Source organism: Macrotis lagotis, chromosome 4, assembly GCF_037893015.1.
Source record: "Macrotis lagotis isolate mMagLag1 chromosome 4, bilby.v1.9.chrom.fasta, whole genome shotgun sequence".
Lineage (NCBI taxonomy): Eukaryota > Metazoa > Chordata > Mammalia > Peramelemorphia > Peramelidae > Macrotis > Macrotis lagotis.
Window position 1 is genome coordinate 125878058 of NC_133661.1, and position 13840 is coordinate 125891897.

The 13840-nt window shown below is 35.4% G+C and overlaps 1 protein-coding gene and 1 long non-coding RNA gene across 4 annotated transcripts in view; one reads left to right on the top strand and one right to left on the bottom strand.

Moving 5' to 3' along the window:
- Positions 1-13840, bottom strand: part of ABHD2 (abhydrolase domain containing 2, acylglycerol lipase) — a 116766-nt gene that overhangs the window by 87841 nt on the left and 15085 nt on the right. The window contains exon 2 of one of the 3 annotated variants that reach the window (XM_074234115.1): positions 10601-10741. The exons of the other annotated variants lie outside the window; for them this stretch is intronic. The gene's annotated coding sequence lies outside the window, so the exon portion shown is untranslated. The remainder of the gene's footprint in view (positions 1-10600; positions 10742-13840) is intronic. 3 annotated transcript variants of the gene reach the window in all.
- The window catches only part of LOC141521495 (uncharacterized), a 59860-nt gene that overhangs the window by 36756 nt on the left and 9264 nt on the right, over positions 1-13840 (top strand). The gene's annotated exons all lie outside the window — the stretch shown is intronic.

Consider the following 13840-nt stretch of genomic DNA (forward strand, 5'->3'; position numbering starts at 1 on the left):
AATTGGAATTGTTAAGGTATAGGAAGGGTGTCAGGAGAAAAGGGTTTTGGCAGAGTAGAGTATATCAGAGAATAAGAGGGGTCAGAGAAACCCACATTCTCCCAGTTTTGAACTTAAAAACCTTTGTACTTGCTACTTAAAAACATTCATACAATGCAATGCCTTGGAAATGAAGAGATCAGAGGGAAAAAGTTGAGTATCGCTTGTTACTCCTTTTAAGTTGTGTTCAATGGGCAAAGTCATAGCTATCACATGGACTAGGGTACTGGCATACGAGAGAAATTTGCTATGAGGAATGAGATGAGAAACAAAAATTGAGGGATGCAATAAGAAAGCCAAGACACCTGGGTTTTTTTTTTTTTTTATCTTCTCTTCAAGTCTTTAGGAGAACATTTCAATAATGCTGCCAAACTTTTTCAGGTTATGTGCTGATCAGGACAAAAGGGTGTATATCTCAACAAGTTGGGTTTATTTTTATCTCACCATTAGTTCATAAAGACTGCTAAAGTTTCTTTCAGCAAGTAACTGTGAAAAAAAGATCACAGTGCTATCTTTCAGCAAGGCTAGTGTTTTCTCCTACCAAAAAAGAAGTATGTGTGACTAGTTCCTTTAAAGAACTCAAACAAACCCAACACACATGGTTTTAGAAACAGATGACTCAAATAAGTGGGACACAAATAGCACATTATGGGAGTACCCTGCCAATGATGGAGCTGATGATCTTTTCGTGAGGGAAAACAATTACCCCTTTTTGAATTGGGGCAAGAATTTGTAAGGATTGTGATCACAGAATCTGAGTGGAAAAATGCCTCAGAGGCCATTTGGTTCAACCCATATTTAAATGAGAATTCCCTTCTAAAGCATGCCTGATAACTAGTTTCTCCACTTTTGTTTAAAGATATCTTCCTAAAGATGCCTCATTACCTCTCAAAACAGCACATTGCACTTTAGTTTTATACTAATTATTAGGAAGTTTCCCCCAATTATATTTAAACAACTAGGCATCTAGGAGCCACCCAACAGCTTGAAAGAATCGATTTCTAAAGTATTTTACAATCAGTTTGTGGTGGCAGCTAGGTGGCACAATCGATAAAAGCACCAGCCCTGAAGTCAAGAAGACCTGAGTTCAAATGTGACCTCAGACACTTAATTACCTAGCTGTGTGACCTTGGGCAAGCCACTTAATCCCACTGTCTTGCCAAAAAAAATCACTTTGCTGAAAGAATATGTTTCTAAAGTATTTTACTATCATCTGCTTAGGCAATGCAAAGTTGGTTGAAACTGAAATCTGAAAATTACTATTTCATAGTACTATTAAAGTGACTAAAAAAGAGGAAAGTTAAAAAAGGGTAAGGGAAACATAAGAATTAAAGAACTTGCAGAGAATTAAATCTTCATTAAATATCTATTTAAAGAGGGTCAAATTTAGTTAAGAGGTGTTTGAAAATTCCTTTTAATGCAAATACGGTAAGGTAATTTTATATAACTATGTTCATTCACAAAGTCATAGTACATAGTTACCCAATACTTTCTTGATTTTCAAAAATTCCTGACAGGAATTACACACAAGCAATTATTAATTGCATATTATATGTAAGAGCTTGAGCTAGATTCTTGGGATGAAAAGATAAAGGGAAAAAAATAGTCCTTACATCTGAGGAGTTTACATTCTACTGGGGGGGGGGGAATAAAGTGTGTACAGAGAAGTGAAAACAAGCTATTTTAAATGTATTGGGGAGATCTTTAAAATTAATTTTTTAATGAACAAATGCTATTTATTTTCTTCCTCAATTAAAAGAATGAAAAACAAAGCCATTGGAGCAAATATGCCTAGTCAAACAAAACAAATAACAGAATTGGTCATAGAGTACAAGACATTTAAAAACAGGAGAAAGTATTAACTATTAGGGAGATTAGGGAAATTTTCCCTAAGAAGTGACACCTGAGTTGAACCTTGAAGAAATCTGACATTCTAATAGGGAAAGAAAGTCAAGGTTAGATTAGTGAAGAAAGAGATTAAAAACAGGGAAACTAATTAGATTATTTCAGTAGTTTAGATGTCAGGTGATGAGTGCCTGAACTACAGTGATAACTCTGAGTGTAGAGAGAATAGGAATATGGGACAGATGTCTTGGAGGTAGAATAAACAAGAAAGCTAATTAATGGATATGGAAGGAGAAAGAGAAAGAAGAGTTAAGAATGATTCTGTGGACTCTCAGTAACAATAAGTTTCCATGTCTTCCATAGGAATAGGGAAATTGGAAGGAGGGACAGGTTTAATGGCAAAGGTAATCAGTTCCATTTTAGACAACTGAGTTTGAGATACTTCAGGACACAGAGATATCCAGCAGACAGAAGATCAACAAGACCAGAGCTCAGGAGAATGACTAGTTGGATATTTGTATAAAGATGATAATGGAACCCATAGGACTGGGTTTTTCAATTACTGCTTAAATTATTGAGTGAAAGAGTACAGAGGGAAAAGAGAAGGGGTTTACCATTAAAAAATGGATGGATGAAAGAATACTGGTAACAGAACTGGAAGCAAGTCAAATAGACCTTGTCTTCAAGTAGCTTACATTCTAATGGGGAGGATACAGATATGGGAAGATAAGAGCTGAAGGGTGGGGTAGAAAGATGAGGGGCAGCTGTGATTTGGAGCTGGATGGGAAATGCTATGGGGGCTTGGTTCTGGAAAAGTTAAGTTGAAAGCTTGACTTTTAGAGACTAAAGCCCAGAGCCAGGAATCTGGGTTCCAGTAGGAAGAGGAGAAGGAGGAATGCCAAAGTAGAATGGACATGGACAATAATTCAGTAACAGAGAATGAGGAGAATTGGTCAGATAGATAGGAAGAGAATCAAGAGAGAAAAGTGTCTTAAGATAAAGAGAGGGGCGGCTAGGTGGTGTAGTGGATAAAGCACTGGCCTTGGAGTCAGGAGTACCTGGGTTCAAATCTGGCCTCAGACACTTAATAATTACCTAGCTGTGTGGCCTTGGGCAAGCCATTTAACCCCATTTGCCTTGCAAAAACCTAAAAAAAAAAGATAAAGAGAGAAGAATATATATATATATATATATATATATATATATATATATGCTGATTAATTCTGTGAAAAGCAGGGAAGTCAAAAAGTATGACATGAGAAAAGACCATCTGATTTAGCAAACAGTTAAATACTTAGTAACTTTGGGGAGAATAATTTTTATTACTGTTATCAAATGGTAGTGTAGGGAAAGTAGTGAGTGAAGACAACTTTTTTTTTAAAGGAATTTGTCCGTGAAAGAGAAGAGAGATAAAGGTCAATAATTTGAGAGGATGGAAGTATCTAGTGAATGGTTTTGTGCTTTTTAAATTTTAGCTGTTTTAAGGATAGCTGGGATCTGGACCATTTAAGATGTAAAGAGGAAGGGAACAGTAAGATTAGAGATAGAGAGGAGGTGATTGAAGGGTCAAGCTCCTGGAATAGACAGGAAAGAAAAAGATCAAGGAAACAAATAGAGAAGAGTTGGTCTTGACAAGGAGAAAGACTATCTCGTCATTAAAGACTGGAGCAAAGGAAGAGAGAATAGGGTAAGAGAGTAGAGTTTTGAAATGGAGATAGGCAGAAAAAGAAGTTCATGATAGCTTATATTTTCTTAGTGAAGGAAGAGTTGAAATGCTCTACAGAAGGGGTGGGAGAAAAGGTGGTAAAAAATAAAAGCTTGAGGAGAGAAGACAAAGTCTGGAACAGTTACTGTTGGGAATGTGATACTATTGTGTAGCAATGAGGATGTAGTTAAGATTGGCTAACAAATCTGCAATGATCCCAGTGAGCATGGTTAGAGGAGGTTGTCACTCCAGTGGCATGCCATAGGAAAAGTAGGAGTGGAGAAGACAAATGGTAGGAGTAAATCAAGATTAGGGTTTGGTATGGTATGAGAAAAAGAAAGCAAAGGAATCAAGGGAATAGGACAATGTATAGCACCTGGTAATGACAAGATTGTGAAGGGAAGAAAGTCAGACAAGAGCAGGGTGATGGTCTAGAAAAGCAGTGGAGTGACAAGAAATTGAGGCAAGGATGAAAAATAGGTTTAAGGGGAATCAAACAGAGGGAGAGATGGAAGGGCAGAAGTCTACAATCAGATCAGAAAGGAAACTTTAAAGTTTGGGACTCTGGCGGGGGGGGGGGGGGGGGGTAGTACAGTTATGGATAATGGTGAGATCAGTGGCATCTGACCAGGGTCAGGATGTTCAAGGGACATTTAGATGTACACTGAAGTCCTTAAGTATTAAAGAGGCTGAAATAGAAAGGAATGTGATTTGGGTACTAACTCCTTGAAAAAGGAGGAATGACCTGCAGCTAATAGATGACAGCAACAAGGATCCAGACATAAGAAGGAGAAGTTTAAGAGTTAAGATAGCTGAATTTTAAGGGTCTGAACCAAAAATATATTCTTGTTGTGATGAATTGAATCACTAGTAAAATATATATGTACATATGTATGCATATATATATTTAGTGTTTATATGTGCATGTACACAAATATATTATATAAGTTAAAATTACATATATAAAATTAAAGACTTTTTAAAATATCCTTATTAACAAAGTAAAAAAGGAAACATATTTTTTAAGCTGGAAAAAAGAGCTGTGGAAAAACTGAAGTACTTTCTTTCTCTATGGTGAGGAAAATTTAAAACTTTCCAGAACATTCTGAAAATAAATTTATTCTGTTACACAGAGAAGTCATTCATTTCTCAGGCAGAAAACAACTTGGGTGGTTCCCCTAAGCAAGCTCTGGAGTTTTAAAGCCAATGATTACTTAACCGAAAGATGATAGATCAAAATATCTTATTTAAAAAGTTATAATCTATTTACAGAATATAGAAATTAAAAAAAATTTCAGTTAGCCAGAATTTCTAATTAGCTGGAATTTATTAATATATACTTAATTTCTGAGATTAAAAATCATCTTATATCAGAAATTTATTCTACAAAAAAACTCTCCTAGATTTGTCTTGAGGTCAGTACAGATTCCTTTAAATCTTCAACATTTAAAGTCGTCCTGTAAAATTATGTTTAGGATGATGACACAGAGGCAGGACAAGATTTTTCAATTAATGACATTCACTTTTTCAGCATATTAAAGTGGAAAATATACTTATTCAATCCTCAGAATCAAAGAATTGACAAAAAAGGATCTCTGTGACTAATTGAACCCATATGCAAAAGTATTCTCTACTGTAACATAGCTTGTTCATTTTTTTGCTTATAGACCTCTAAGAAAGGGGAACTTACCAAGCATTGATTTCACTCTTGGGCATTTCTAATTGTTAGAAAGTTCTGAGGTGTTTTGCTATGTTACAAATGGAGTTTATGAGCTATTTAACTTGAAAATTAAAATACCTATGACATCCCACTCTAGAATTGAAAATTACTATTATAAGTCAACATACAGACTTAAGAGATGGAAGAAACTTTTAAAGATCAGTAATCTAATGGTGTCAAATTCAAATAGCAATGAATCCCTGTTGGCTTAGAAAATCACAAATTAACCTTATCTATGTTGTATTTTTATTTATTTTTTGTTAAACATTTCTCAGCTACATTTTAATATAACTCAGGCTGAATTTGGGAGTTTTACATAACTAGTAGAATGGTAGGCTGAGAATATGACACTTCAGTCTACTCCCCTCTTTCTACAAGTAAGGAAACAGGTCCAGAGCAATTTAGATAGAAGTTACTAGCAGATAAAGACCTGAATTTAGGTTTCCAACCCATGATTCAGTGCTTTTTTTCTTTTTAAAATTAAATCATGCCTTGGTTTCTTAAAACACAGAATTAATACAAGATCAATACAACCCCCGCCCCCCCCCCCCCACCAATAAAACCATATACTTAAAAAACCCAAGTATTTTAATGAGAACAAACTGGTTTCAATGATAACATGTAATCAACGATGATCTGGCTACCCTCTTGGAATGCATAGTCTGTCCAAAAAAGCAGCAAGCAACTAGATCCATTAAGTAGATAAGACTACCTAACAGTTATCCAACAAAAGTAACCTCTTCCTAGATTCTGCTCTGCCTAATTTTTCAGACTATGAAAAGATGTAGAGAGATAAATAAGATAGCTGAGTTACTTTTTCACTTTAGTATATTTTATTTCATTGGTTAAGAGTGGTTCTCTTATAAGGTTAAGTCATATGGTGTTTTATAATCTTTGGTTTAGGGCTGCCCCAAATTGGGAGGATTATAATAGATTTGGGGTGGAAGAGACCTTGAGGTCTTCCAGTTTAACCTTCATTTTATAGATAAGGAATCTGAGAGCCAGAGTGGTAAAGTAGTCAAGAACCTGGGTACAAATCCAGCACTGTGTTTCACTACAACAACACTGCTTCCACTCTCCTAAAACAACCAAAAATATGACTAAATGAGCAGGTTTAAAAGGAAAATTTATTTGCAACCATTTTAAGAAATAACCTTAAAAATAAATTAGAGATCCACTGAATTTTTAAAAAGTATTTTATAAAACAACACATTTGGGGGTTAGAGGATCATATATTTATGAACTGAAATCCCTTAGAAATTCTCTAAATGGAACCCCTTCTTTTTATAGCTGAGGAAATTGAGGCCTATTCAATGATTTTTCCAAGATCACACCAAAACTCTGTCAGTGGCAGAATCAGGATTTGAATGTTGGTATTTAGATTCCAAATCTTGTTCATTTTTTCATTTCACCATTGATAGATGAAATTAGGGTTCAATTGTGCTGAATAAAATCTGCATATGAATATAGTTCATCTTAATTAAAAAAACCTCTCACTTAGGTTTCCATTTGTCCTTACCTTCCTGGAAGTATAAGACTTAACATACATACCATAGTCAGTCAGTTAATAAGTTTTTATTAGGTATCTATTAGCTGTTGTTAGGTATTGAGCTAAAGGTGGTTTTGAGGGGGGGTACAAAAAGAGGGAAAAAGATCTCTCTGCCCTCAAGGAACTTCTTATTGAAAGGGGGAGAAAATGAGCAACCAAACATGATATATACAAGATAAATAGGAAATAATTATACACACACACACACACACACACACACACACACACACAAACATGATATATACAAGATAAATGGAAAATAATTAAAAAAGGGAAGGCACTTAAATAGGAACCATTACTCCGACTCCGATGCCTATTTGGGGCATTACAAAAGAGCCATAGCTGATATGTTCCCCAAATGGTTAAGTAAACCTAGCCAAAGAGTTCCCTGCCTGGCCCTTAACTTCTAAGACACCAAAGACTCCAAGCTGAAGGGGTTGTGTGGGTTATAGTAATGACATGCTAAAGGAGTTGAGTTTTCCATTTCATTTCTATCTCCTCTTCATTTGTGACCAGTCAAAAAAAGGTAATTACCCCCACCCATTCAGAAAACTTATCTCTGCTATGAGCTGACTTTGGACTTAATTCTTGGACTCCCTTCTCTTTGTTTCTTGCTTTGAGACTGCAAAGAGGAATACTCCTTTCTACAAAGTAAAGTTTATAAAAATCTTTGAAATCCAAAGATGAAAGTTATATTATATTGTAAATGAATAAGGTACTGAATATTATTTCAATATTGGTAGAAGCATTTTAGCTAGAGATTCTAATATGTAGAACACATTTTGTACAGGAGAATATAGGATAATTCAGAATTCAATCTCAGTATCTTCCTCTTCAAGGAAGAAAAGATTCCCAAATACTAGAAGAGATTGAGGAGAAGGTGATAAAACAAAAATTAGTCCCTCAAAATGAAAATGCTGGGTTCCCTAAAAGTATGGGAAGGAGGGGCAGGATTAGGGTAAAGTAAACAGGTGATAGACATGATACTGGTTCTGGGTTTTCTCTTTGCTAGGGAATGTGGGAACATTAGAACAAATTACCTTCTCTGAGTTTCATTTTCTATAACTATAAAATGAATAGTTTAGACTAGGTGACCTCTAAAATCCCTTTCTATCTCTAATCTAATCCTCCCATGATTCTAATGCCCCAAAACAGCTAAAAGTAAGAGTAATTACCAACCTTTATATATCACCCACTTTTTCTCATCTGAAAAATCATTATGAGAATAATCTATATACATTTCAAAGGCAGGCTTAGTTTAAGAAAGGAAGAGGTAGGCTTTCACAAATGATATTCAATAACAGACCACAGCTTTAAGTCACAGAATTGCCTGGAAAGTGTAAATAGAAAATCCTATTGTGCTTTATTATTTGTTAACTTTTCATTCCTGGTTTTAATTCTTTTTTTGAAAATGAAAACAGGGGCGGCTAGGTGGCGTAGTGGATAGAGCACCTGCCTTGGAATCAGGAGTACCTGGGTTCAAATCCGGTCTCAGACACTTAATAATTACCTAGCTGTGTGGCCTTGGGCAAGCCACTTAACCCACTTTGTCTTGCAAAAAACTAAAAAAAAAAAAATGAAAACGTCATTAGCTAACTCTAAAGTCCCTTCTAGTTCTAAATCTACAATCCAATGAGTCTATTTTAAAAAGGGGGGGGGGCTGTATGACAAAAAAAAACTGCCTTAAAGATTCTTTACAAAGTATTTCCTATGCATACAAAAATGTAAAAGTATAATGAAAGAGATACTAAAAATTCTGATGATTCATACGAGAAAGGCATAAAAGAAAGCTGTTTATGTTTGTCACTGTCATGAAGGCTCTCTTGCCTTTATGAACTAAAGTACTATAAATGCTCCTGCTTTAGCATGTTATTGTGTTGACTGAAGCAAGCTCTAGAACATAATACAACTTCCTAAATGAGTGAAATAACTTAAAAAGAGTTTGTTACCATGGAATAATGGAGAAAGAGCACTGTCTTTTGAGTCATCAAGGGTTCAATTCCTGCCTTTGTCACTTTGTCACATTCACATTGGATTAAATAACTGAGGATTTATGTGACCCTGAGCCTCAATTTGACTCAGTGGCTTTTAAATCTATGATCTAGTGATCAATCCACAAACATTTATTAAGTTCCTACTGTGTGTCAAGCAATATGCTAGGCATGATGATACAAAACCAAAATTCTGCCCTCAGGGAAACTTATATTCTAAGATCAAGGAATTAAGATCCTCAGAATTCATTACCAACTACCTTAATTCTTTTGGAAATATTTTACTCAGGGATTTAGAAATCAACAACTTTGGTGTTGAAGATATAGAAACATAAGAAAAGAACTAAGAGGTAATCTTGAAAAAGTACACTAAACTTAGGTGCATATTTGTATTTATGTTTTAGTTTTCTAGCCAGAGGTAGACACCTAAAGAAGAAAATAAAAGCAGTGGAGGAGATAGACATCATTGAATTATTTGTTGCTAAGCAGACTTGAATATACTGTGGATTAAATTATATCTTCCCAAACAATTACACATAGTAAAAATTTGATATAGGATTGTGGTTTTTGTTATTCTTTGTCCTTCATTCTTTGTTTTGTTTTGTTTTCTTTTTTTTTTTAGGTTTTTGCAAGGCAATAAGGTTAAGTGGCTTGCCCAAGGCCACACAGCTAGGTAATTATTAAGTGTCTAAGGCTGGACTTGAACTCAGGTACTCCTGACTCCAGGGCTGGTGCTCTATCCACTGTGCCACCTAGCCACTCCCCTGTCCTTTATTCTTGAAGAAGACCATGGCATCAGCTAGATGATGTGAAATGGATTTGAGTGAGGGGTATATGCAAAGTCATCAGCCTCATTTTCTCCACCAGAGCCATCAGGAGGACTGTAGATAGTTCTGGATGTGAGGCAATCAGACCTGCCCAAGGTCACACAGCTAATAAGTGTTAAGTGTCTAGAGGTCACATTTGAACCCAGGTCCTCTTGACCCCAGGGTTGGTGCTCTATATTGCTATACCACCTAGCTGCCCCCATGGGATTGTTAGTATTTGGGACAGTCACTATTTTTGTTGGTGTGAAGTGGAGAGTGCACATTTTACTAGAGTGATTCACTTGGGTTTTTTCCCCTAGTCATAGCAATGTGTTGGTTCTCCATCAAGGCACACTCTTGTCAAATCCCCCTTTTTACCCACAAGTGGAGAGGACTGTCTGAGGAGGTGCTGGCTCCCTCTCCTCACTGGAAGTCTTCAAACAGAAGCCGAATTATACTTGTGGGGTATGATATTAGAGAGGGAAAGGGCATGACAATTTATTGTATTATGGTTTTTCTTATCATTCCTCTGACTTCCCAGACTAAAACTCCAGCTAATCCTCCCTTATGTGTTTCTCCATTAGAAAGTAAATTTCTTTTGTTTTGTTTTGCTTTTTTTTTTGCAAGGCTATGGGATTAAGTAACTTTGCCCAAGGTCACACAGCTAGGTAATTATTAAGTGTCTGAGATCAGTTTTGAACCCAGGTCCTCCTGACTTCAGGGCCTCTGCTCCATCCATTGCACCACCTTAGCTGCCCTCAAGTAAGCTTCCTGAGGACAGGGCCTGTTTAGTTCTCTTTCCTAATTGTAGCTGCACTGCTTACTGGCAGCACTTAGCAAGTACTTAATGTTTTAAACTCATTCTTTCATTCATAGAAGAAATCCTTGTTTAAATTCACATTGGATTAAATAACTTTAAATTAAATTAAATAAGATTATTTCTACCTTGAGATATTCTGATTCTGGGGGAGGGGGGGAAGAAGGATCCTAAGGTGGCCTCTGTCAACCCTATAAAAAGTGCTTCAAGACATTGCCTTCACACAGGAGAGCGCTTGGTGCAGGACAACGATTCAAAAGCATCTGCAACTGTAAAGCAAAAGTAATACAAGCTGTTTGTTTGGAGATTACTACTAAACAAGATGTTCTTCTAAAGCAAAGAAAAAACTCTACATGATTAAACTCTACATGTTTTGTCATTTTCGTCATAATTCCATTACAAAGTTTATATTATTATGTCACTCATTCCCTTCTGCAGAACACTAGCTTGTCCCAGCCCATTTTTTAGAACTTTATTACAACTCAAAGGTAACTCCAAACTGCTGCTCCCCATTTCTCCCATGGGCACACTTCTGTTCACACTCTGTGTCTAAGCTGTGTGCTCTCTGAGCAAGAAGCAGCTCGTACTTCTGAACATATGTCACAGGTGCTTTATAAAGAGGCAGTACTAGATAATAAAGTAGCCTAATGACAGGTAAATACATAAAGGAGTGATTATTTATATTTATAGAAAGATTCTTCTTTTATTAAACTTACATAGTATTCATTTACAGAACAATAATTACTAAAGATGTATAGAGGCTAGAAAACAAGAATTAGGGATTTAGGAGGAACAGAAGCAGGGTTCATAGCTAATTCATTGTTTTTTGAAGATGAATTTATCAGGAATAAGATAATTCATTTCTGACGTAAAGAACATTTTAATTTGCCAAAGTGATTTATACAATTTTAGCAGGCATCTTATATAAAGTGTACCTGGAGGCAGCTAGGTGGGTTCAGTAGATAGAGCACTGGCCTAGGAGTCAGGAAATTCTGAGTTCAAATATGGCCTCCAATTCTTACTAGCTAAGTGAGCCTTGGCCACTTTGCTTGCTTTAATATGCACTGAAGAAGGAAATAGCAAACCACCTTGGTAGGAAATCTTAAGAACAGTTAGGTCCATGAGGTCATGAAGAGTCAACATGACTGAACACCACCAACAAAAGTATATGTTCATATTTCATTCACTAGCACAGGAAGACGTTTTCAAGCTAAAGAGTCAGACTGTATATGGGGCAGCTAGGTGGCACAGTGGATAGAGCACCAGCTCTGGAGTCAGGAGTAGCTGAGTTCAAATCTGACCTCAGACACTTAATAATTACCTAGTTGTGTGACCTTGGGCAAGTCACTTAACCCCATTTGCCTTGCAAAAAAACTAAAAAAAAGTCAAACTGTATAAAAATTAAAAACAAATGCTCAAGAGTACCAGTATAAGAATCATCATTTGCACAACAGAAAATATTACAATTCATTAATAATATTGGCATGATGATTAATATTGGTATAATAATGGTTGACCAATCAATTGATTAAATTAGTATGATATAACTGATTCATAGATATTATTTGATATTATAATTTAATATTGCTTATTAATTTTTATTCATTTCAATTTTATTCATTCTTCTTCTAGTGTACTTTTCCTTCCCTCAACTATTTCTCTTCCATCCTTACCCTGCAATTATGAGGCACAACCATCACCCCTCTATTCTCATACTTAGTAAAATGAGGATAAAGAGAAAGCTGAAAGGCTTCTCCAAGCATGTGATAAGGAAGAAATGTTTATGATTCTCAATAATTTTAGAGGTACTCTTGCCTTGACTAGAAGTTTTTAAAAATTTCAAAATAATTGTTTGGTTTTAAGTTGTACCTATTTGAAGAATGACAAAATCTCTGCTTAGCAAACTATTAGTTCATTAGACATTATTATTAAGTGCCTAATGGACAATATATTGAGTTACAAAAGTATGTAATAAAATAAATAAAACATGGTTTTCTCAAGGAGCTTATAATCAAGGTGTCAAATCTGTTGCTCACATTTGTATCACCATTTCACAATCAGACAACAGATGTATACTGAAATGCCTACTACTCCACTCTGGACTCCTAGATTTCTGATGTTTTTGTATTGGGGGGGGGAAGAGCGTAGTGGGGAATAATATGAAGATACAAAAACAGTATTAAGACTGAGTTTTTCCTCAGAGAGCTTATAATTTGATTAAGGAGACTCAACAAAATGAAAATACAACTAGAAAATAATTTAAGATTAAATGATTAAGTATTAAATATTACAGTATATGAGTTTACTAACTTTAGAAATTCAAGTGATTGTCTTGGGAAGGAGTCATAGAAGTAAGGCTTGAGTTGATCCTTGATGGATTAGCAAGATTTAAATGGGGTAAGGTAATGGAAAATGAATTCCAGGAAGAGGAACAGCTGAACCAAGTCAATCAGCTGGAATGAGCATGATATATTCAGAACATGGAAAAAGACTGGCCTGATGAAAGAGAAGAGTTCAAGCTGAGTAGTAGTATAAAATAGAAACATATATCAAAGTCTCAGGATATCATATTGAATTTCTGCAGTCTGCTTGTGAACTAGGATAGGGTGTATTCTGAGCAAGACACTTTAAATATTAGTTTTATCTCATAAGGGTGCCTCCACGAATAGAGCTGATTAAAGACTGAGAAAATGGGAAGCATTTATCACTTAGAGCCCAACCCATGATGATCTCTGAGACACGTATTGTCAACTTGCCAATTTTACATTTCACAGAGTGCTCTGATGACCTCCCAAGTAGAAGAATATAATCTTCTTAAAAACATGAGACTTGTATGTTTAGATCATTTTAAAGAAAATTGCTTTTAATATCAGTTGTACATTCTCCTAAAATTCTTAAATTCTCCACTTCAATAGCTTACCTTTATGGGGACATATGCTTTATAGTGATGTACACATAACTCAAGATTGCTTTAAAAGTAATTCAAATTCTATGCCTTTATATATAATCTGACAGAAATGTAGGTCAAAGCCATTTTGATTATGCTCCCATGTTAGTAATATAGTATGCCTCATTTCTATGATAAAACTACCTTAAAAGAAATTTAAATTATATTTGTATACACCTGGTAAATACTCAGTAAATATTTGATGAAACTAAGAGAATGATTCTAAAGCAATCACCATTCAAACTACTTAGAAATTTGCTTATCATAAGATCATCATATTAAGCTCAGAGTGGAACAGTTCTATTATGAATTATTTCTAAAAGCTACAGAGTAATGACTCCGGTCCTTCTCTGAGGCCTAATTATTATCCTGGGTTCCTGAAAGCTATGCTAGAGTGGAGTGTGAACTCTAGGAGACCTCT